The sequence below is a fragment of the Ranitomeya imitator genome, chromosome 6, assembly GCF_032444005.1.
Source record: "Ranitomeya imitator isolate aRanImi1 chromosome 6, aRanImi1.pri, whole genome shotgun sequence".
Lineage (NCBI taxonomy): Eukaryota > Metazoa > Chordata > Amphibia > Anura > Dendrobatidae > Ranitomeya > Ranitomeya imitator.
Genome location: NC_091287.1, coordinates 263,897,843 through 263,923,353, shown reverse-complemented (window position 1 = coordinate 263,923,353; position 25,511 = coordinate 263,897,843). Strand labels below are relative to the sequence as shown.

At 49.2% G+C, this 25,511-nt stretch overlaps 1 protein-coding gene across 1 annotated transcript in view; it reads left to right on the top strand.

Annotated features, from left to right (window-relative positions):
- Positions 1 to 25,511, top strand: part of CDH18 (cadherin 18) — a 1,182,266-nt gene that overhangs the window by 434,916 nt on the left and 721,839 nt on the right. The window lies entirely within an intron of this gene.

The window sequence follows — 25,511 nt, the reverse complement described above, 5'->3', positions numbered from 1 at the left end:
TCACATCCTGACTAGAAGTGTCAAGTGAATTGAGCGAGACTGTATTTATGAAAATCGCATACTTGTGGGTATGCACCTGCCCGCTCTCAGCGCCGCCACTGGAGAATCCTGACAGCATGCATACTACTCACTCTGTAGATTCACAAGTCTACAGTCACATATAATTACTGTAGACTTGAAACCCAAGCCTGGACAACTCATTTAAGTAGTAATTGATAATAGAAATCTTTTGAAGTTCAAAATGCAAAGTCTGTGGTGGGGAGCAATGAAATGAAATTTCACCAGCAAGAATTCTAATTTTAGGTTTTGCTAAATACATTTCTTATTTTTTATCTTCAGCACTTGCTTTTATATTTTACATCATCTTAATTCTACATCTGTCATTACTTTTAGCATTAAAATATATTTTACATGGTCTAGGATACACAGTAAGTAGAACTTAACATCTAGGAAGCCCGTGGCCGCATGTTTCGGTTTTCAGTACATATTTTGTGAAATGACTTTTCAATAACATTCAAATGTCATGCTGTATAGGCATCATAGGGGGATAGGATGCATGGCTGGGTTTGCCTGTCTATATTGTACATAGTTGACCATTTATTTGAATGACTAGTCTATACAGCAGTGGCATATTTGATTTCAAGTATCATGTGCAGGAAAAATGTATTAATTAACAGCGGATTTTTTGCAATGCTGCTTGTAGGGTTTCTCAGTAGCTAGACAATTGAATTGATAGTATGATGACACCAGAATTGCAGTTTTGTTAACTTTGAAGTTTTGTTCTTGATAAAAAAAAACTTTTTGAATGTTCTATGTATGTATTTTTCTCTTATTTATATAAAATAAATATACAGTGCATTGAGGTGCAAAGAATGTATTAACTCAAAACACTTGTAGCTTTTTGAAAAATAAATAAATATTTTTCAAGATTCCAATTAAGGGTACAGTATAAAAGGGATAGATAAATATTTCACTGATGAATTTACTCTTTTAAAAGGTGTTACTGTTTTTCCTTTAATATATTACTACAGTTTAAAAGATTTATAATTATCCTGATAAAATAAGTTCCCAAGTTTAGTGAGCTTGAAGCAAACTTATTTATTTAACTGGTCTACTATCTGATAGAGAAATAGTTTTATTTATTAAATGTTTTTGAGCTTATCTCTTTCAAGGCCTAATGGTGACTTGGTTTTAATTACTATAAATATATTAATCATTCACAAAATTAAACTAATGAGACAAGAATGCTGTCATTAACATAAACAAGGGTGTCCTAGGTGTGAGACCAGTCTAGCAGATTCTTTCAAGCTACCCACAAAGAAAAACTGAGTGTTAGGGTGTTACTGAATGATCATATCAAATGGGGGTGTATGTAACTGTAGGCTAGTCACTGAGAAGACCATCAAATCCAAAACATATCACTGAAAGAAGGCCATACATACTAATACATGGTTAAAATACCAATTCACTTCAGGATGCAGAAAGGCCACAACGATATTTGGTGGAAACAACACTGGTCTAACACGAAATACTGATGTAAATTGACTCTCACACATACAGTGGGGAAAATAAGTATTTGATACACTACCAATTTTGCAAGTTTTTCCACCTACAAAGAATGGAGACGTCTGTAATTTTTGTCACAGGTATGCCTCAAATGTGAGAGACAGTTTCTTAAAATCACATTTTGTGATCCAGTATTTGTTACAATAGAAAAGCAGAAATTAATATTTGGTACCATAACCTTTTTTGTAATTGCAGAGCTCAGATGTTTCCTGTAGTTCTTGACCAAGTTTTAACACACTGCAGAAGGGATTTTGGTCCACTCCTCCATACAAATCTTCATATCTTTCAGGTTTCATGGCTGTCACTGGGAAACATTGAGATTCAGCTCCCTCCAAAGATTTTCTATTTGATTAAGGTCAGGAGACTGGCTAGGCCACTGCAGGACTTTGAAATGCTTCTTACAGAGCCACTGCTTAGTTGCATTGGCTATGCGCTTCAGGTCATTGTCATGCTGGAAGACACAGACACAACCCATTTCCAATGCTCTTACTGAGAGAAGGATATTGTTGGCCAAAATTTTGCTATACTTGACCCCATCCATTCTCACTTTAATACACTGCAGTCATCCTGCCCCCTCTGCAGAAAAAGAACCCTAAAATATGATGTTTCCCCGCCATGCTTCACAGTTGGGACTGTATTCTTGGACTTGTACTCATCCTTCTTCTTCCTCCAAACATGGCGAGTAGGGCTGATACCAAAAAGTTTTTATTTTGGTCTCATTTAACCACATCCCCGTCTCTCATGCCTCCTCTGGACATACAGATTGTCATGGATGAACTTAAAATGGGCCTGGACATGTGCTGGAATGAGCAGGGGGACCTTGCGTGCCCTGCAGGATTTTGATCGATGATGGAGTAGTGTGTTACTGATTGTAATTCTTGAGACTGTGGTCCCAGTTCCTTTCAGGTCATTGGCTAGGTCCTCCCATGTAGTTCTCTGCTGATTCTTGACCTTTCTCAGAATCGTCTAAACCCTAAAGCCGAGATCACACATGGAGCCCCAGACTGAAGAAGATTGACAGTTATCTTGTATTTCTTCCATTTTCTAATAATTGTGCCAACCGTTGTTGCCTGCTCACCAAGCTGCATGCCTATTATCCTGTAGCCCATCTCAGCCTTGTAAAAGTGTACAATTTTGTCCCTTGTTATTTTTATTGGTTTTGGCCATGGTGGAGAGGTTGGCCTGTCCCTGATTGAGTGTGTGTACAGGTGTCAATTAATACAGGTAATGAGTGCAGAGTAGGATGGCTTCTTTAAGAAAAACTAACAAATCTGTGAGAGCCAGAATACTTACTGGTTGGTAGGTGATCAAATACTTATTTCATGCAATAAAATGTATTGTTTAAAAAGCATACAATGTGATTTTCTGGTTTTGGTTTTTAGATTCTGTCTCTCACAGTGGAAGTGTGCCTATGATAAAAATTACAGACCTCTCCATTCTTTGTAGGTAGAAAAACTTGCAAAATTAGCAGTGTATGAAATACTTATCTTTCTCACTGTATCTTCCATAACATGGGTGCATTACGTAGTGGTTTAAAAGCCAAGAATGCCCAATATCAGCTAAGACCAAGAGTTAAAGAGAACCTGTCACCAGAGAAAAACAGTATTAACCTGCAGATATGTTGTTAATCTGCAATCTTGCCCAGTGCCTGCATATAACTGAATGTTGCAGGGATCAAATTTACTTTATTCCCCCAATAGCATAGGATTCAGTCAAGGGATGGCACCAGCGCTGGTTCAGTCACTTTTCTGAGAATTCAAAGCGGCTGTAACCATGCCCATGACCCTGACTGACACTGGCTCTGTATTGGTGCCAGCTGTCATTCAGGGCATGGACATGCATTTATGTATCAATGTGGCATGGTGATTAACATGGTTATACTTGTATTATAACCTGTCTTAAAATATATATGTGTTAGGTCTGGCGGAACACACTGACGATATAATTATTGGTGCGCTCACAGCCCGGGGTCCACCGTGCAGGAGACGAACCTGCTGCTAGCAAATGGCGGCACAATATGGCAGTATAAGCGAACTCTCTTACTTCTCAGAGTTGCAGAGAAGGGAAAACGCTGTTCCCTGTTAACGTCACAGGGGAACACAGCTGCCTAACAGAGCAAAAGCAATCAGTGGTCAGGGAGTGAGCAAGCACACAAACACCTCCTCTCCGGTGGAGCCGGAATTCTGATGGCTTTACCCCAGCCCTGAATTCACCATACAAAACTCCTCACTGGAGGTGCCGGTATGCTAGTGGCTTATTTCAGCTGGACCCTGACCACAAGCAGACAAGACCACTGAATAGCAAAAAATCATGACATACAGTAAGCTTATCATAGCGCATGGGCGTGCGGCCATGCAAACCTTTTTTAGCTGCAGCAAGTTCAGGACCTTCCTAGAGGACCAATGGAAGCTTCTGCAGTACCTGAGCATATGACCCCTGACCTCTAATGAGAGGTCTTACCTTGGGCATGCTCAGAAGGGGAAAAGCAGAACTTAGTTCCAGAGACGTCTGCTGGCCGCTGACCAGTACTGGCTACAATGGCTGAGCCTGGAAAGGCAGCAGGAACCATTCGCACAGTATCAGGCTGAGCCAGACGCTGAGACCAACGTCTCCGCTGAGCAGGCTCCACTGCGGCTGGAGAAGAATGGGAAACCGCAGCAGAGATGGTTCGAGACTCCACCTGTGCAGAGGCGGGAACTCGACCCCTAACAATATGTGAGCGTATCCATCTCTTTATCCATTATCCATCTCTTTATCTCTTTTGGATGTGGACGTGAATACATGTGTACATACACCAGAGTGTGTCTCTGTTATATTTTTTTCGATGACGCTACAGGAAAATATTGCCGATATAATGTACATGGTGATAATGTAAATTTTGTTAGAGACTTTATTGAAAAGGTATACTCACTTATTGCCTCATATGTGGTTTTTCCATTTTAAGCATATATACTAATACTCTGTTTTAATATTGATTGTTTATATAAAGTTTTTTTTTATTTTACCTGGCCTTCATAGCAGGTTGTTCTTTCTTGGTATTTGCATTTTATATACTCTATGGCCTAATAAATAGAATACATAATGTAGGTGTTTTTAAAATACACAGAGGAACAAAATTAAAAGTTTGAACAATGTCGGGGACGAATCTTGATATTTATTGAAAAAATGTCTACAGTTGAAAGTTTTTCCTTATCAAATATAATAATGAAACTTTTCGTATTGAAACAAACTTAAAGAGGTTATTCCACAAGCGCAGTACATTTTAATTACCGTATATACTCAAGTATAAGCCAACCCAAGTATAAGCCGAGGCACCTACTTTTGCCACAGAAAACTGGGTAAGATTATTGACTCGAGTATAACCTGTGTTTGCATTGTCCCCTCATCCCTGTCAGGCTATGCGTGGCTCCCCTGTCGCTGTCCTGGTATGAATGCCTCCCCATCCCTATCCCTGTCTTCATGCCTCCTCTGTCACTGTCATTGTATGCATGCCTCCACCTTCCCTGTCCTGGTATGAATGCCTCCCCATCCCTATCCCTGTCTGCAAGCCTCCTCTGTCCCTGTATTTGTATGCATGCCTTCCCCTTCCCTGTCCCGGTATGAATGCCTCCCCTTTCCTGCCCCTGTCTGCCTGTCTCCCCCATTCCATCCCTGTATGCATGCTTCCCCCTTCCCTGTCCTGGTATGAATGCCTCCCCCATTCTGTCCCTGTATGCATGCATCCCTGTTCCATCCCTGTATACATGCCTCCTTACCCCCTATCCCAATGTGCATGTTTCCTATTAAAAAACAAAGCAAAACATCATACTCACGGACCTGCTCGCCCTCGTTGCTGGCACTGCATCTTGCTCAGGCCAATAGCGCCTGCCTGCAGCTCTTTTTGTGCTCAGCAGTCACATGGAACCGCTCACTAAGGTGATGAATATGTGTTCCATGCCTATGGGAGTGGAGACGTGTCCATATTCGTCACATTATTGAGCGGTACCATGTGACAGCTAAGCACAGGGAGAGCTGCAGACAGGCACCGGTGGCCAGAATAAGATGCAGTGCCAGCACCGAGGACGCGCAGGTAGGTGAGTATGATGTGTGTGCCAGCTCTTGGCACCCGCTGGTCCATCCCCCATCCCCCACTGGCTTTCTGTACCATGACTCGTGTATAAGCCAAGAGGGGGCATTTTCAGCATAAAAAAGTGCTGAAAAACTCAACGAGTATATACGGTAATAGATCTTAGAATAAAAATAGGACATAAACACAAAGAATATTGTAATAATATACAGTATGTTCTTTCAGAGCAGTAAAAAGATTATGACCCAGTGACCTAATTTATATGTGTAATAGCAAAGGATAAAAAAACTTTAATTAATAAATAATACAGATAAAAAAGTATGATGCCAAAAGGGCCCTCAAAACATAGTATGATACCCACACAGTGAAGTCCTCCACAGTACTGTCCACAAGCATAGTATGGTGACCCCATTTTTTCCCTCCCAGGAAAGCATGGTGACCCATCACAGCATGATGCCGCAACAGTGACCCCAGACACACCTCCACACATTATAATGAGACCCACATAGTCCTTCTTTCAGAATAATGGGCCCAACATAGTCTTCCTTAGAGTAAAATAGCCCCCACAAAGTCCTCCATGCATCATAATGGCCCCACATAGTATTCCATATAGCATGATGGTCCCACATATTTCCCAGCATTGCCAGATAAATGAAATCACCCTGAGGGCCAGATTTGATGCGTGGGCCAGAGTTTGACATGTTTGACGTAGAGCAACAAAAAAAAGCAAATACAGCTTATTTTTTTGTAATGTGACAAATCTAAAACTTGTGTATGATATTGCAAACACCATTTGCACCACACTGATGTAAAGTCATATTTGTATTTAACAAATGTGATAACTTTTAATATTTTATGTACTATGAAGAATTTTATTACATTTTAAATAATCTGTAATGACAAAATATCTTGTTTCATACTGGGAGTTTTAGAAGTTTTTTTTCAAAGCTAAAATAGTTAATTATGCATTTTCCTAAATAAGAGATAAATGTATAAATACATTAATTGCAGATATAAGCTGCACAGCACACAATATTAATGAACCAGAGAAACCCGAGCTTTTGTTATAAATGAAAAACACAGCACTCTAGATTAAATTTCAGTCATGTAGATTTTAATTACTCAGAAATTGATTTCAGTAATGGACCAACTGTCATAATGATGATAGGAAACAGGTATTTTCAGTTTTCAAAGTACAAGCCTGGGAAAATATATATTTCAGTAAAGCATATATTAATTATAAACCTCATAGAAATCAAATGTCTATCTTTTGTCTAAAAAATTTATATTTTTGTACTAGAAAGCTAGGCAACTGGTAATAAACATTTCTTCCAAAAAAATTGCAAATAGACATTTATTCAAAAAAATTTGCAAATAAACTATATATTTTTTGCTAAGGCTAATTGATGCAATGACTGGCTTGGGAATAAAATACATTTGTAACTTCATCATATACAAAATTAGTATCTATTTAACCCCTGAGGCTTAGACAGCTGTGTAGATAATAGCAAACTGAAAAGGATGTATTTATAGACAGGATTATGGAGGGTTTCTGTGAGTCCCCCGGAAATGTAAAAGAAATCAATGCAGTAATATTCTCATATATTGAGAAAATTTGTCTTAAAAACCATTAGGGATCATTAAACTTTCTTAATATCCTTCATTAATTAGCCAGTGTTTTCCTGGTATTGATAATGATCACTCACATAGAAATGGAAATGCTCCAATGGCTGCTCAAATTACATAGATCAGATAGATTTTCTAACTTAAAGGCCTCCCATGGCCGCATAAAATAACCGGTTGAACCCAATGCAGTCAGCTAGCAGTACTGGCTGACTATCTAAGGTGTATGTTGCCATCCTAACTTTTCTATGACAAATGATGTTGGTGTAAAATAAGATGATGGATATTTAATTATAGCCCAATTCCTGAAGTAGCTTGCAGCAGCTTAACTTCCGCTCTTTCCATTGAGAACACAAATTCGCCTAAGGTGAGTGTGTACATTCAAGTGAGGAGCAAGGGATAGCTTTCAGGAAACATTCACCTAAGTAATTGACAATCCAGTTTACCTGCTGATTTTGGAATGAAAAGTTATGAACACTTGATATTCATGTTTTCAGGGAATTGGGGCTTTTAACTGTCAGTCAAATTATAATATCCATCCGTCGTGAGGTTTACCTCCCAGTCCCAAAGCACCCAGTTAAAGCACCCCTAAGTGTGTCTAAGCAATCTGGGGGTTTGCTGCTGACCCCTATGCAGGCAACAGGTGGTTGGATGGTATGTGGAACATAATAATATGCCAAAAAACAAAGAGATGAGAATCCAAGGTAAAACAATACTTTTTTTTACTGGAATTCCATAACTATAAATGTGCGAATCCAAAGTAGGCAAAACCAAAAACACACTGTTGCAAAAAAATCACAGTGGACAGCAAGTGCTAGTAAATAGATGGAAAAAACAGGGTATTTGATTGATATGTTTTTTGCAAAAAATGTATATTAAGCCGCTCTACCAAACATCAAGGTATGTTAGGAGTCGAGTTTCCTCTGCTGCACAGGGGGAATCTCGATCCGTCTCCGCTGCAGTCTCCCATTCTCCTCCAGCCGCAGTGGAGTCTGCTCAGCAGGGACGTCGCTCCCAGTGTCTTGCTCGCTCTCACTCTGTACAGAGAGTTACTGCTGCTTCTTCAGCTCCTGCCATTAAAGTCAGTGCTGGTCAGCGGCGAGCGGACTTCCCTGGGACTAAGTCCTTGTTTGCGCACACTGAGCATGCCCAGAGCAAGATCTCCCGTTGGAGATCGAGGGTCATGTGCTCTGGCTCTGCAGCGCATTCCATTGGTCCTCTTGGCAGGCCCTGGAAGGGCAAAGTTTCTGTGGCCACTTCCTGTCTTGCAATTATATAAACTGCGCATGACCGCACGGCCATGCGCTAGTGTGCAATTGAATACGTGTGTTTGTTGTGAGTGCAAGTCGTTCATTAAATACCCCTACCCTATTGTATGACTGTTCGCGTATGGAGTATGGCTGCCATCTAGCGCCCGACAAATCACTCAACGTGTCACACACGTATCAGCGTCTATTGCTGTGACCGCCAGTTCGGCGCCACGTGCCAGTAGTGCGCTTCCTGACCCACGTCTGGGTGCCTAGTGGTGCCTGCCAGCACGGCACAGTTCGCACTTCGGTGCTCTAATTATAAGAGTTGCCTAACACACCCTGTTGCGGTGTTGTGTCAGCAAGTGGTCTAATCGGACTTCAATCCTAGTTGGGGTTAAGTTCGCTGACTGCTTGCTCGCCTTCTATGTGCGGTACCGCGATCCTGTTACACAACAGGATCGCTTCCTTCACGTTGGGTGAAGTTTAACCCACGCGAGTATACTTATGAGTACCGCCATATAGTCCGTCATTACTCAGCAGCAGGTTCCATCTCTGCACGGTGGACCCCGGGCTACGAACGCACCGTACACTATCAGTCTTATTATTTGGTGCGTTCCGCTAGCCCTAACATTACACTAGCGCCAGGGTCTGGCTAGTGATGATGGACAAACAGCAATCCCTGCGGTATATACAGCATAAGGAGGGTAGGTTGGCGGCTCTCGAGAGCGCAACCTCAGCTGTGGATGTTACCGCAGTTGCTGTACAGGCTGCCAGCGTGGCTGCAGCAACTTTGTCCATTGCCACCCCTGTTCCGACATTTTCTCGCCTCCCGCTGCCAGAAAAATTTTCTGGTAATAGCAAATTTTGTACGGGATTCGTGAGTCAGTGCTCTATTCATCTCGAGCTTCTGGCTGCACGTTTCCCCACAGAGCGGGCTAAGGTGGGATTTATTGTGTCTCTATTGTCGGACAGGGCGTTGGAATGGGCTATGCCGCTGTGGGAGCGTGGCGATCATGTGGTGCAGATTGCTCCTCTGTTTTTGAGCACTTTAAAACAGGTCTTTTTAGGACCTCAAGTCACCCATGACACTGCGCTCCAATTGCTGGCATTAACTCAGGGTGAGTCCTTGGTCAGTCATTTTGCCGTCCAATTCCGCACTTTAGCATCTGAGCTGGAATGGTCGGATAAAGCTCTTATCCCCATATTTTGGAGGGGCTTGGCTGACCATGTAAAGGACGCTCTGGCAACTAGGGAGATTCCTGCCACACTGGAGGAGTTAATAACAGTCTCCACTCGAATTGACCTCCGTTTTAACGAGCGGAGGTTAGAGCGAGCCCAGTGTAGGCAGAGGTTTCGGCTGGCTCCTACTTTCGCCAAACCTCTGGAATCTCCGGTCCTGGTTCCTGAGTCACATGAGGCCAGGGAAGTGTCACAAGCGGGGCCTAAGTCCCGGACCGCTTGTGCACTCAGGGTCTGTCATGTTTGCCAGCAGTCTGGACATTTAGCCACCAGATGTCCTCAGCGGTCGAGGAAACGTCAGCGTCTAGTGGTCGTAGGTGGAGGTACACTAGACACGGCGACGTTTGCCTCTAAATTGTCCTTTAAGGGGACAATTACTATAGGCTCATTCTCCCACTCGGTAGAGCTCTGCGTGGATTCTGGGGCGGAGGGCAATTTTATGTCTTCTGCCTTCACCCAATGCCACGCAATACCTCTGGTTATGCTAGCTCAACCTGTAACGGTACGAGTGATGAATGGGTTGACTCTGCCCTCACAGATAACTCACCTGACCATCCCTTTTACTCTGTCCATGTCGCCATCTCATCAGGAGATTATTTCTCTGCTCGTCATTCCAGAGGGAATTGATGAAGTCCTGTTGGGAATACCTTGGCTACGGTACCACTCTCCTCATATCGAGTGGTCCTCAGGCAGAATTCTGGGATGGGGTGAATCTTGTGGGGGTAGGTGTCAGAGGGAGTGCGTTCAGGTAGCTACAACTGAGGTACCCGCAGATCTTTCCTCTCTCCCGAAGCAGTATTGGTCGTATGCAGACGTATTCTCCAAAAATGCGGCGGAGACCCTTCCGCCCCATCGCCCCTATGACTGTCCTATTGATCTCTTGCCTGGTGCTGAGCCTCCCCGGGGTCAAATCTATCCGCTATCTCTCCCGGAGACGGAGGCAATGTCACAGTACATCCAGGAAAATCTGGCAAGAGGGTTCATCAGGAAGTCAGTGTCACCTGCTGGGGCAGGGTTCTTCTTCGTGCAGAAGAAGAGTGGGGAATTGCGTCCATGCATAGACTACAGGGGTCTTAACGCCATCACCGTTAAGAATTAATACCCTTTGCCTTTGATATCTGAACTGTTCGATAGGCTTCTGGGAGCAAGGGTATTTACTAAATTAGATATGCGGGGTGCTTACAACCTGATTCGCATCCGTGAGGGGGACGAATGGAAGACGGCTTTTAACACCAGGGATGGGCACTATGAATATCTGGTGATGCCCTTTGGGCTCTGTAATGCCCCAGCCGTTTTCCAAGACTTTGTGAATGATATCTTCCGGGATATGCTTTCCACCTCAGTCGTAGTCTATCTGGATGATATTCTCATCTACTCTCCAGATATTGACTCCCACCGGAGAGATGTTTGCAAAGTCTTCGACCTCCTACGGGCAAACTCCCTCTATGCCAAGTTGGAGAAGTGTATGTTTGAGCAGGAGTCCTTACCTTTCCTAGGCTACATCATCTGAGCCCAGGGATTGGCTATGGATCCTGCCAAACTACAGGCTGTGATGGACTGGCAGGAACCCCATTCTCTTAAAGCGGTGCAGCGCTTTATGGGGTTCATCAATTATTATCGCCAGTTCATCCCGCATTTCTCAACTTTGGTAGCTCCCTTGGTTGCCCTCACCAAGAAGGGGGCGAATCCCAAATTGTGGTCTGAGGAGGTCTCCAAGGCTTTTATCTCTATAAAATCACACTTCGCTAGCGCTCCCATTCTTCATCGCCTCGATGTTGATAAGCCATTTATCATGGAGGTGGATGCCTCTTCTGTTGGTGCTGGAGCAGTCCTCTTCCAAAAGGATGCTCAAGGTCGGAAGCATCCTTGCTTCTTTTTCTCCAAGACCTTCGCACCAGTAGAGAGGAATTATTCCATCGGGGACAGGGAGTTGCTAGCCATGAAGTTGGCTTTCTCGGAGTGGAGACATCTCTTGGAGGGAGCACGTTTTCCCTTCCAAGTCTTCACAGATCACAAAAATTTGGTGTATCTGCAGACAGCTCAGCGGTTGAATTCTCGCCAGGCCAGATGGTCCTTGTTCTTCTCCCGGTTTCATTTCACCCTCCATTTCCTTTCTGGGGAGAAGAACATTCGGGCCGACGCTCTCTCTTGCTCCGTTGTGTCATCTGCGGAGGAGGAGGAGGAGCCTCGGCTTATTGTCCCCACCGAGAGTTTGAGAACCGTGGCCCCGGTGTCGCTGGAGTCTGTGCCCCCGGGCAAGACTTTTGTTCCATCTAGTTTGCGACCGGAGGTTCTCTCTTGGGCGCACTCGTCCAGGGTGGGTGGACATTTTGGTACTAAAAGGACATCAGAGTTACTGGCGAGGACATACTGGTGGCCTCATATGGCTCGTGATGTCGCGGAGTACGTTCGGGCGTGTGTCTCTTGCGCCAGGAACAAGACTCCTCGGCAACGGCCAGCTGGGTTGCTTTATCCTCGGCCCGTGGCTGACAGGCCCTGGGAGATGGTCGGGATGGACTTTGTGGTTGGCTTACCCAAGTCTCGTAATTGCACCATTATCTGGGTGATCACCGATCATTTTTCCAAAATGGTGCATTTGGTGCCTCTTCCACGGCTACCATCTGCACGGGCGTTGGCTGTCTTGTTTATCAAGCATATCTTTCGCTTACACGGTATGCCAGACAAAATTGTTAGTGACCGGGGTCCCCAGTTTGCGTCTCGATTCTGGAGGGAGCTTTGTCGTCTACTCAGTATTGAGTTAAATCTCTCTTCGGCATATCATCCCGAGACGAATGGATTGGTAGAAAGGGCCAACCAGACCTTGGTCACATATCTGCGACATTTTGTTTCTGCCAGACAGGATGACTGGGCATCCTTGCTACCATGGGCAGAGTTTGCACTTAACAATGCCGTAGCCGACTCTACCGGTCAGACTCCATTCCTCTTAAATTACGGCCAGCATCCGCGTGTTCCTGTGCCCATGCCTGTGTCTTCCGCTGATCCCAGGGTGGCAGACTGGGCTGTGGAGGCACGGGACATTTGGGATCGCACGCAGGATGTCATTCGGGCCTCCAAGGAGAGAATGAGGTCCTCCGCCGATGTTCATCGGCACCCCGCTCCGACTTTTGCCCCTGGCGACTTGGTGTGGCTCTCCGCCCGTAACATCAGGCTGCGAGTTGAGTCCACTAAGTTTGCTCCTCGCTACTTGGGTCCCTTCAAGGTTCTCGAACAGGTTAATCCTGTGGTCTACCGCCTGGCTCTTCCTCCACGCTTGGGTATCACCGACACCTTTCATGTGTCCCTCTTGAAACCCGTATACATGTCCCGGTTTTCCGAGGCATCTGCCAGGACATCGGGTTCGTCTATGGACGATTACGAGGTGAACGCTATTTTGGGCTGCAAGGTGGTACGCGGCAAAAAGTTTTATTTGGTGGATTGGAAGGGTTATGGTCCAGAGGACAGGTCTTGGGAGCCTGCTGAAAACATTCGGGCCCCACAGCTCATTGCTGCCTTCGAGCGTAGCGAGGCCCAAGGAGGGGGGGGCCCTAGGAGGGGGGGTAATGTTAGGAGTCGAGTTTCCTCTGCTGCACAGGGGGAATCTCGATCCGTCTCCGCTGCGGTCTCCCATTCTCCTCCAGCCGCAGTGGAGTCTGCTCAGCAGGGACGTCGCTCCCAGTGTCTTGCTCGCTCTCACTCTGTACAGAGAGTTACTGCTGCTTCTTCAGCTCCTGCCATTAAAGTCAGTGCTGGTCAGCGGCGAGCGGACTTCCCTGGGACTAAGTCCTTGTTTGCGCACACTGAGCATGCCCAGAGCAAGATCTCCCGTTGGAGATCGAGGGTCATGTGCTCTGGCTCTGCAGCGCATTCCATTGGTCCTCTTGGCAGGCCCTGGAAGGGCAAAGTTTCTGTGGCCACTTCCTGTCCTGCAATTATATAAACTGCGCATGACCGCACGGCCATGCGCTAGTGTACAATTGAATACGTGTGTTTGTTGTGAGTGCAAGTCGTTCATTAAATACCCCTACCCTATTGTATGACTGTTCGCGTATGGAGTATGGCTGCTATCTAGCGCCCGACAAATCACTCAACGTGTCACACACGTATCAGCGTCTATTGCTGTGACCGCCAGTGCGGCGCCACGCGCCAGTAGTGCGCTTCCTGACCCACGTCTGGGTGCCTAGTGGTGCCTGCCAGCACGGCACAGTTCGCACTTCGGTGCTCTAATTATAAGAGTTGCCTAACACACCCTGTTGCGGTGTTGTGTCAGCAAGTGGTCTAATCGGACTTCAATCCTAGTTGGGGTTAAGTTCGCTGACTGCTTGCTCGCCTTCTATGTGCGGTACCGCGATCCTGTTACGCAACAGGATCGCTTCCTTCACGTTGGGTGAAGTTTAACCCACGCGAGTATACTTATGAGTACCGCCATATAGTCCGTCATTACTCAGCAGCAGGTTCCATCTCTGCACGGTGGACCCCGGGCTACGAACGCACCGTACACTATCAGTCTTATTATTTGGTGCGTTCCGCTAGCCCTAACAAGGTATACCCATATCAGAGCAGTCCTAACTAATGTATGTAATCCCTATCTGATGTATTTAAAACCTGGTCATATGTACAATACCTGTATTTACAATTCTTCTGTTTCCTACAGAGGTCTTTTTATGAGTAACACACTAGCTAACTAATTGCTGCAACACAGAATATATAAAACCACATATATTAGAGGTCAATGCATCACTTTCATACAGATGTTTTTCACAAAGGTGTTCTGACAGCTATTTCACTCCTTTACAAATCAAGCTTTAGAAACCTAATAGAAGGAACACACAATTTTGTTTACAAATATTATTTTGATATGCCATAAAAGTCCCTGAAGGGAAACCATTCCTAGTGTTCTTTATCTGGGAAGCTGTTATGTTTATGTTGATTCTGGTTGCTGACACATGTCTACTTTCATTGCCCACACTCCTTGTCCTTACACAGAGAAGGTAATTGTAAATAATTTCACTTTACATGTACAAAATAAACTAAATGCTCAAAGACTGTCAGAAAAACTGTATAAACTTAACACTCCAGTAAATTAAAATGTTTATTTTTTTCATTCATGTGATAAACCTGTAGACTTGTATTATTCTATAATCTGTATATATAATTGTCTAAGGTCCACTTCCGTCTGTGTTTCTGTCCGTAATGGAAATCCTGCATCGCTGATTGGTCACGGCCGGCTGGGTGCTACCAATCAGCAACAAACACTGTCCAGCCACGAATTGGCCCTTCCCTACTCCCCTCCAGTCAGTTCCCCCTCCATACTCCCCTACAGTCAGCACCCACATAGCATTTTAGCAGTCCGTTAAACGGACTGCGTTACACCGCGGCGTAACGCCGTGTAACGCAGTCCATCAACGCTGCCATTAACTCTGTAAGTGTGGCCAACATTTTACTATTGATGCGGCTTATGCAGCATCAATAGTAAAAACATATAATGCTAAAAATAAAAACAAAAATAAATCATTATATTCTCACATTCTGGCGTCCGCAGCAGCCTTTACCGCTCCTCATGACGCTCCGGTCCCAAGAATGCATTGCGGCAATGACCCCAGATGACGTAGCGGTCTCCCAAGACCTCTACATCATCATGGGATATTGCCGCAAGGCATTACTGGGAATGGAGCTTCGCGAGGAGCATCGCTAAAAGCCTGGGCTGGATCTCGGGGCCGCAGGTAGGTGAGTATATAACTATTTTTTATTTTAACCCCTTCCCGACCTCCACCGTACTATTACCGCGGAGGTCGGGCCCCTGCTTTGATGTGGGCTCCGGCGCTGAGCACACCTCCAAGCCGGGACATGTCAGCTGTTTTGAACAGCTGACATGAGCCTGCAATAGCGGCGGGTGAAATCATGATTCACCCGCCGCTATTGACCAGTTAAATGCCGCTATCAAACGCTGACAGCTGCATTTAACCAGCGCTTCCGGCCACGCAGCCGGAAATGATCGCATCGCCGACCCCCTCACATGATCGGGGTCGGCGATGCTTCAGGATGGTAACCATAGAGGTCCTTGATACCTCTATGGTTACTGATGCCGGCCTGCTGTGAGCACCCCCCTGTAGTCGGCGCTCATAGCAAGCCTACATTTCAGCTACATAGCAGCGATCTAATGATCGCTGCTATGTAGCAGAGCTGATTGAGTTGTGCCAGCTTCTAGCCTCCCGTGGAGGCTATTGAAGCATGGCAAAATTTTAAAAAAATGTAAAAAAAGTGAAAAAATTAAAAAATATAGACATTTAAATCACCCCCCTTTCAAAATAAAACACTAAAAGAAAAATCAAACCTACACATATTTGGTATTGCCGCATTCAGAATTGCGTGATCTATCAATAGAAAAAAGGATTAACCTGATCGCTAAATGGCATAGGGAGAAAAAAATTTGAAACGCCAGAATTAGGGTTTTTTGGTCGTTACAACATTGCATTAAAATGTAGTAACGGGCGATCAAAACAACATATCTGCACAAAAGTGATATCATTAAAACGCCAGCTTGGCACACAAAAAAATAAGCCCTCACCTGACCACAGATCAAGAAAAATGGAGACTGAGCAAGACGCTGGGACGGATGTCTCTGCTGAGCAGGCTCCACTGCGGCAGGAGAATGGGAGACCGCAGCAGAGATGGCCCGAGATTCCCCCTGTGCAGAGGCAGGAACTCGACCCCTAACACATCATTTCAAATATGGAATGGAAAGTGAATTCTGCAATTTTTTATGAGGACGCTAAGTTTGTATGAAAAAAATAATTTGATCAGCTTTCTTGAATAACACTGGTCCAAGTGCTTTTCCTAATTTCCCATGAACAGCCCTTGTACTGAAAATACTGTCGTGTGAACGTAATACAGACAATCAAATAGCAAATGCAACAATACACTAAAGTATATTAGTTAATGACTAGTGTTGAGCGATACCTTCCGATATCGGAAAGTATCGGTATCGGTTTGGATCGGCCGATATTCAAAAAATATCGGATATCGCCGATACCGATACCCGATCCCAATGCAAGTCAATGGGACCAAAATATCGGAATTAAAATAAACCCTTTCTTTCCTTGTAGGTTCATTCTACATGAAGGAAAACAACTAAGAATAATGTAGGATGTATGGGGGAGGTGGCGGAGACATTAAAGGCAATGAGGATTAGTCCAATCAAATAGAATAGCATGATTTTTATTTTTTTAAGACGTTCGGATTGAAAAAGATATTGACTATGTAAATTTTTTTTTATTTTGTCAGATATTGATGTTTCACTATTCCACGACCTTCCCCTTCTTTTTTTTCCTTTTCCCACACTTTCATCTTCATCATCATCAGCATCTTTGACATCAACTTCTTCACCTTATTCATCTTCTTCTTCATCTTCTACCTATTTTTTTTTTTTATTACATTCTTCATATTCATTTTCTTCAACTATTATTATTCTTCCTATTCTACATATTCTTTTTATTCCACTGTTATTATTCTTCCTATTCTACTTCTTCATCATATTCTCATTTGTGACAGGCATTCCCGTAGTTGTTATCTATAAAAGTTGGAAGATTACACCTTCCGTTCTGCCAGTCACAAAAGTTACATTTGTCCGCGTTCAGTTTGGCCTGCAGCATCAGGCTTTATCCAGGGGCACCACGAGGAGGAACGGACTCACCCCCATACACTGCTTAGTCTTCTTCTGCATATAATTTAGATAATATCTTTTGCTCTGATATTAAGTGTTATGCTTAATGTTCTTCTGCTCTTTGTTCTGCAGCCTCTTGTTCTTCTGCTTCTCGGTATTCCATGTCGTCGTCTCCAGGGTCGTCGTCTTCAGTGTCGTCATCTCCGCCGTCGTCGTCTCCGCCGTCGTCGTCTCCGTCGTCGTCTCCGCCGTCGTCGTCGTCGTCATCGGGGTGGTCTTCCGGGTCGTCGTCGTCGTCGTCATCGGGGTGGTCTTCCGGGTCGTCGACTTTAGGGTCTTCAACTTGGAAATGTAGCAGAAGGTACAAGAAGGCTGAGAAAATGCCAAGAACCAGCTGATGGAACTGGAACTCGGATGGCTACCCGAAGGTTCAAGAGCCTATGGAACTACCGAGGACCAGCTGATGTTACTGGAACCCGGTTACTAAGCAGGAGGTACCCGTGCTAAAAAGCACTACCAAGGACCGCCTGACGTTGGCGGAACTCGGATACCCAGAAGGAGGCACCTAAGCCAAAGGCTCTGCCCGGAACCAGCTGACGTTACTGGAACCAGGATGGGGAGCAGAAGGTACAAGAGCAAAAGACACTGCCGAGAACCAGCTGACGGTACTGGAACCCGGATGGGTAGCCGAAGGTCCAAGAGCCAATGGAACTACCGAGGACCAGCTGACGTTACTGGAACCCGGTTACTAAGCAGGAGGTACCCGTGCCTGAAAGCACTACCAAGGACCACCTGACGTTGGTGGAACTTGGATACCCAGAAGGAATCACCTAAGCCAAAGGCTCTGCCCGGAACCAGCTGACGTTACTGGAATCAGGATGGGGAGCAGAAGGTACAAGAGCAAAAGACACTGCCTAGAACCAGCTGACGGTGCTGGAATCAGGTGGTGGACCCGAAGGCCCACAGGAGAGGAGAGAACAGCTAGGCCGCGAGGCAGCCGCAGTTACCGAACCCCAACAGTCCTACAGGGGGAGCTGGGCCTACTGGCACTACAGAACCAGCCTTGACTACCAGTTCACGCAGCCCACATAGGAAGCTCCTAAACTGGAGGCACCCTGGAGTTGGCTAACTCGACCGCACCACGACGGGGCAAGCATAGGCGTCTCAGTGAAGTTGACACAACCCGGAAACAGCTGACGGTGCTGAAACCAGGCTTGGCACGAGGGAGTACCTGTGACAAGAACACTGCCGAGAACCAGCTGGCGGTGCTGGAACACGGATGCGTTGCCCCAGTGTGCAAGAGCCAATGGCACGACCGAGGACCAGCTGACGGTGCTGGAACCCGGTTACTAAGCTGTAGGTGCCTGCGCTTAAAAGCACTTCCAAGGACCGCCTGGCGTTGGCGGAACTCGGATACCCAGGAGGAGGCACCTAAGCCAAAGGCTCGGCCCGGAACCAGCTGACGGTGCTGGAACCAGGTGGTGGACCCGAAGGTCCACAGGAGAGGAGAGAACAGCTAGGCCGCGAGGCAGCCGCAGTTACCGAACCCCAACAGTCCTACAGGGGGAGCTGGGCCTACTGGCACTACAGAACCAGCCTTGACTACCAGTTCACGCAGCCCACATAGGAAGCTCCTAAACTGGAGGCACCCTGGAGTTGGCTAACTCGACCGCACCACGACGGGGGAAGCATAGGCGTCTCAGTGAAGTTGACACAACCCGGAAACAGCTGACGGTGCTGAAACCAGGCTTGGCACGAGGGAGTACCTGTGACAAGAACACTGCCGAGAACCAGCTGGCGGTGCTGGAACCCGGATGCGTTGCCCCAGTGTGCAAGAGCCAATGGCACGACCGAGGACCAGCTGACGGTGCTGGAACCCGGTTACTAAGCTGTAGGTGCCCGCGCTTAAAAGCACTACCAAGGACCGCCTGGCGTTGGCGGAACTCGGATACCCAGGAGGAGGCACCTAAGCCAAAGGCTCGGCCCGGAACCAGCTGACGGTGCTGGAACCAGGTGGTGGACCCCAAGGCCCACAGGAGAGGAGAGAACAGCTAGGCCGCGAGGCAGCCGCAGTTACCGAACCCCAACAGTCCTACAGGGGGAGCTGGGCCTACTGGCACTACAGAACCAGCCTTGACTACCAGTTCACGCAGCCCACATAGGAAGCTCCTAAACTGGAGGCACCCTGGAGTTGGCTAACCCGACCGCACCACGACGAGGCAAGCATAGGTGTCTCAGTGAGCTTGACACAACCCGGAAACAGCTGACGGTGCTAAAACCAGGTTTGGCACGAGGGAGTACCTGTGACAAAAACACTGCCGAGAACCAGCTGGCGGTGCTGGAACCCGGATGCGTTGCCCCAGTGTGCAAGAGCCAATGGCACGACCGAGGACTAGCTGACGGTGCTGGAACCCGGTTACTAAGCTGTAGGTGCCCGCGCTTAAAAGCACTACCAAGGACCGCCTGGCGTTGGCGGAACTCGGATACCCAGGAGGAGGCACCTAAGCCAAAGGCTCGGCCCGGAACCAGCTGACGGTGCTGGAACCAGGTGGTGGACCCGAAGGTCCACAGGAGAGGAGAGAACAGCTAGGCCGCGAGGCAGCCGCAGTTACCGAACCCCAACAGTCCTACAGGGGGAGCTGGGCCTACTGGCACTACAGAACCAGCCTTGACTACCAGTTCACGCAGCCCACATAGGAAGCTCCTAAACTGGAGGCACCCTGGAGTTGGCTAACTCGACCGCACCACGACGGGGCAAGCATAGGCGTCTCAGTGAAGTTGACACAACCCGGAAACAGCTGACGGTGCTGAAACCAGGCTTGGCACGAGGGAGTACCTGTGACAAGAACACTGCCGAGAACCAGCTGGCGGTGCTGGAACACGGATGCGTTGCCCCAGTGTGCAAGAGCCAATGGCACGACCGAGGACCAGCTGACGGTGCTGGAACCCGGTTACTAAGCTGTAGGTGCCTGCGCTTAAAAGCACTTCCAAGGACCGCCTGGCGTTGGCGGAACTCGGATACCCAGGAGGAGGCACCTAAGCCAAAGGCTCGGCCCGGAACCAGCTGACGGTGCTGGAACCAGGTGGTGGACCCGAAGGTCCACAGGAGAGGAGAGAACAGCTAGGCCGCGAGGCAGCCGCAGTTACCGAACCCCAACAGTCCTACAGGGGGAGCTGGGCCTACTGGCACTACAGAACCAGCCTTGACTACCAGTTCACGCAGCCCACATAGGAAGCTCCTAAACTGGAGGCACCCTGGAGTTGGCTAACTCGACCGCACCACGACGGGGCAAGCATAGGCGTCTCAGTGAAGTTGACACAACCCGGAAACAGCTGACGGTGCTGAAACCAGGCTTGGCACGAGGGAGTATCTGTGACAAGAACACTGCCGAGAACCAGCTGGCGGTGCTGGAACCCGGATGCGTTGCCCCAGTGTGCAAGAGCCAATGGCACGACCGAGGACCAGCTGACGGTGCTGGAACCCGGTTACTAAGCTGTAGGTGCCCGCGCTTAAAAGCACTACCAAGGACCGCCTGGCGTTGGCGGAACTCGGATACCCAGGAGGAGGCACCTAAGCCAAAGGCTCGGCCCGGAACCAGCTGACGGTGCTGGAACCAGGTGGTGGACCCCAAGGCCCACAGGAGAGGAGAGAACAGCTAGGCCGCGAGGCAGCCGCAGTTACCGAACCCCAACAGTCCTACAGGGGGAGCTGGGCCTACTGGCACTACAGAACCAGCCTTGACAACCAGTTCACGCAGCCCACATAGGAAGCTCCTAAACTGGAGGCACCCTGGAGTTGGCTAACCCGACCGCACCACGACGAGGCAAGCATAGGTGTCTCAGTGAGCTTGACACAACCCGGAAACAGCTGATGGTGCTGAAACCAGGTTTGGCACGAGGGAGTACCTGTGACAAAAACACTGCCGAGAACCAGCTGGCGGTGCTGGAACCCGGATGCGTTGCCCCAGTGTGCAAGAGCCAATGGCACGACCGAGGACTAGCTGACGGTGCTGGAACCCGGTTACTAAGCTGTAGGTGCCCGCGCTTAAAAGCACTACCAAGGACCGCCTGGCGTTGGCGGAACTCGGATACCCAGGAGGAGGCACCTAAGCCAAAGGCTCGGCCCGGAACCAGCTGACGGTGCTGGAACCAGGTGGTGGACCCGAAGGTCCACAGGAGAGGAGAGAACAGCTAGGCCGCGAGGCAGCCGCAGTTACCGAACCCCAACAGTCCTACAGGGGGAGCTGGGCCTACTGGCACTACAGAACCAGCCTTGACTACCAGTTCACGCAGCCCACATAGGAAGCTCCTAAACTGGAGGCACCCTGGAGTTGGCTAACTCGACCGCACCACGACGGGGCAAGCATAGGCGTCTCAGTGAAGTTGACACAACCCGGAAACAGCTGACGGTGCTGAAACCAGGCTTGGCACGAGGGAGTACCTGTGACAAGAACACTGCCGAGAACCAGCTGGCGGTGCTGGAACACGGATGCGTTGCCCCAGTGTGCAAGAGCCAATGGCACGACCGAGGACCAGCTGACGGTGCTGGAACCCGGTTACTAAGCTGTAGGTGCCCGCGCTTAAAAGCACTACCAAGGACCGCCTGGCGTTGGCGGAACTCGGATACCCAGGAGGAGGCACCTAAGCCAAAGGCTCGGCCCGGAACCAGCTGACGGTGCTGGAACCAGGTGGTGGACCCGAAGGTCCACAGGAGAGGAGAGAACAGCTAGGCCGCGAGGCAGCCGCAGTTACCGAACCCCAACAGTCCTACAGGGGGAGCTGGGCCTACTGGCACTACAGAACCAGCCTTGACTACCAGTTCACGCAGCCCACATAGGAAGCTCCTAAACTGGAGGCACCCTGGAGTTGGCTTACTCGACCGCACCACGACGGGGCAAGCATAGGCGTCTCAGTGAAGTTGACACAACCCGGAAACAGCTGACGGTGCTGAAACCAGGCTTGGCACGAGGGAGTACCTGTGACAAGAACACTGCCGAGAACCAGCTGGCGGTGCTGGAACACGGATGCGTTGCCCCAGTGTGCAAGAGCCAATGGCACGACCGAGGACCAGCTGACGGTGCTGGAACCCAGTTACTAAGCTGTAGGTGCCCGCGCTTAAAAGCACTACCAAGGACCGCCTGGCGTTGGCGGAACTCGGATACCCAGGAGGAGGCACCTAAGCCAAAAGCTCGGCCTGGAACCAGCTGACGGTGCTGGAACCAAGTGGTGGACCCGAAGGTCCACAGGAGAGGAGAGAACAGCTAGGCCGCGAGGCAGCCGCAGTTACCGAACCCCAACAGTCCTACAGGGGGAGCTGGGCCTACTGGCACTACAGAACCAGCCTTGACTACCAGTTCACGCAGCCCACATAGGAAGCTCCTAAACTGGAGGCACCCTGGAGTTGGCTAACTCGACCGCACCACGACGGGGCAAGCATAGGCGTCTCAGTGAAGTTGACACAACCCGGAAACAGCTGACGGTGCTGAAACCAGGCTTGGCACGAGGGAGTACCTGTGACAAGAACACTGCCGAGAACCAGCTGGCGGTGCTGGAACACGGATGCGTTGCCCCAGTGTGCAAGAGCCAATGGCACGACCGAGGACCAGCTGACGGTGCTGGAACCCGGTTACTAAGCTGTAGGTGCCCGCGCTTAAAAGCACTACCAAGGACCGCCTGGCGTTGGCGGAACTCGGATACCCAGGAGGAGGCACCTAAGCCAAAGGCTCGGCCCGGAACCAGCTGACGGTGCTGGAACCAGGTGGTGGACCCGAAGGTCCACAGGAGAGGAGAGAACAGCTAGGCCGTGAGGCAGCCGCAGTTACCGAACCCCAACAGTCCTACAGGGGGAGCTGGGCCTACTGGCACTACAGAACCAGCCTTGACTACCAGTTCACGCAGCCCACATAGGAAGCTCCTAAACTGGAGGCACCCTGGAGTTGGCTAACTCGACCGCACCACTACGGGGCAAGCATAGGCGTCTCAGTGAAGTTGACACAACCCGGAAACAGCTGACGGTGCTGAAACCAGGCTTGGCACGAGGGAGTACCTGTGACAAGAACACTGCCGAGAACCAGCTGGCGGTGCTGGAACACGGATGCGTTGCCCCAGTGTGCAAGAGCCAATGGCACGACCGAGGACCAGCTGACGGTGCTGGAACCCGGTTACTAAGCTGTAGGTGCCCGCGCTTAAAAGCACTACCAAGGGCCGCCTGGCGTTGGCGGAACTCGGATACCCAGGAGGAGGCACCTAAGCCAAAGGCTCGGCCCGGAACCAGCTGACGGTGCTGGAACCAGGTGGTGGACCCGAAGGTCCACAGGAGAGGAGAGAACAGCTAGGCCGCGAGGCAGCCGCAGTTACCGAACCCCAACAGTCCTACAGGGGGAGCTGGGCCTACTGGCACTACAGAACCAGCCTTGACTACCAGTTCACGCAGCCCACATAGGAAGCTCCTAAACTGGAGGCACCCTGGAGTTGGCTAACTCGACCGCACCACGACGGGGCAAGCATAGGCGTCTCAGTGAAGTTGACACAACCCGGAAACAGCTGACGGTGCTGAAACCAGGCTTGGCACGAGGGAGTACCTGTGACAAGAACACTGCCGAGAACCAGCTGGCGGTGCTGGAACACGGATGCGTTGCCCCAGTGTGCAAGAGCCAATGGCACGACCGAGGACCAGCTGACGGTGCTGGAACCCGGTTACTAAGCTGTAGGTGCCCGCGCTTAAAAGCACTACCAAGGACCGCCTGGCATTGGCGGAACTCGGATACCCAGGAGGAGGCACCTAAGCCAAAGGCTCGGCCCGGAACCAGCTGACGGTGCTGGAACCAGGTGGTGGACCCCAAGGCCCACAGGAGAGGAGAGAACAGCTAGGCCGCGAGGCAGCCGCAGTTACCGAACCCCAACAGTCCTACAGGGGGAGCTGGGCCTACTGGCACTACAGAACCAGCCTTGACTACCAGTTCACGCAGCCCACATAGGAAGCTCCTAAAATGGAGGCACCCTGGAGTTGGCTAACCCGACCGCACCACGACGAGGCAAGCATAGGTGTCTCAGTGAGCTTGACACAACCCGGAAACAGCTGACGGTGCTGAAACCAGGTTTGGCACGAGGGAGTACCTGTGACAAAAACACTGCCGAGAACCAGCTGGCGGTGCTGGAACCCGGATGCGTTGCCCCAGTGTGCAAGAGCCAATGGCACGACCGAGGACTAGCTGACTGTGCTGGAACCCGGTTACTAAGCTGTAGGTGCCCGCGCTTAAAAGCACTACCAAGGACCGCCTGGCGTTGGCGGAACTCGGATACCCAGGAGGAGGCACCTAAGCCAAAGGCTCGGCCCGGAACCAGCTGACGGTGCTGGAACCAGGTGGTGGACCCGAAGGTCCACAGGAGAGGAGAGAACAGCTAGGCCGCGAGGCAGCCGCAGTTACCGAACCCCAACAGTCCTACAGGGGGAGCTGGGCCTACTGGCACTACAGAACCAGCCTTGACTACCAGTTCACGCAGCCCACATAGGAAGCTCCTAAACTGGAGGCACCCTGGAGTTGGCTAACTCGACCGCACCACGACGGGGCAAGCATAGGCGTCTCAGTGAAGTTGACACAACCCGGAAACAGCTGACGGTGCTGAAACCAGGCTTGGCACGAGGGAGTACCTGTGACAAGAACACTGCCGAGAACCAGCTGGCGGTGCTGGAACACGGATGCGTTGCCCCAGTGTGCAAGAGCCAATGGCACGACCGAGGACCAGCTGACGGTGCTGGAACCCGGTTACTAAGCTGTAGGTGCCCGCGCTTAAAAGCACTACCAAGGACCGCCTGGCGTTGGCGGAACTCGGATACCCAGGAGGAGGCACCTAAGCCAAAGGCTCGGCCCGGAACCAGCTGACGGTGCTGGAACCAGGTGGTGGACCCGAAGGTCCACAGGAGAGGAGAGAACAGCTAGGCCGCGAGGCAGCCGCAGTTACCGAACCCCAACAGTCCTACAGGGGGAGCTGGGCCTACTGGCACTACAGAACCAGCCTTGACTACCAGTTCACGCAGCCCACATAGGAAGCTCCTAAACTGGAGGCACCCTGGAGTTGGCTAACCCGACCGCAACACGACGGGGCA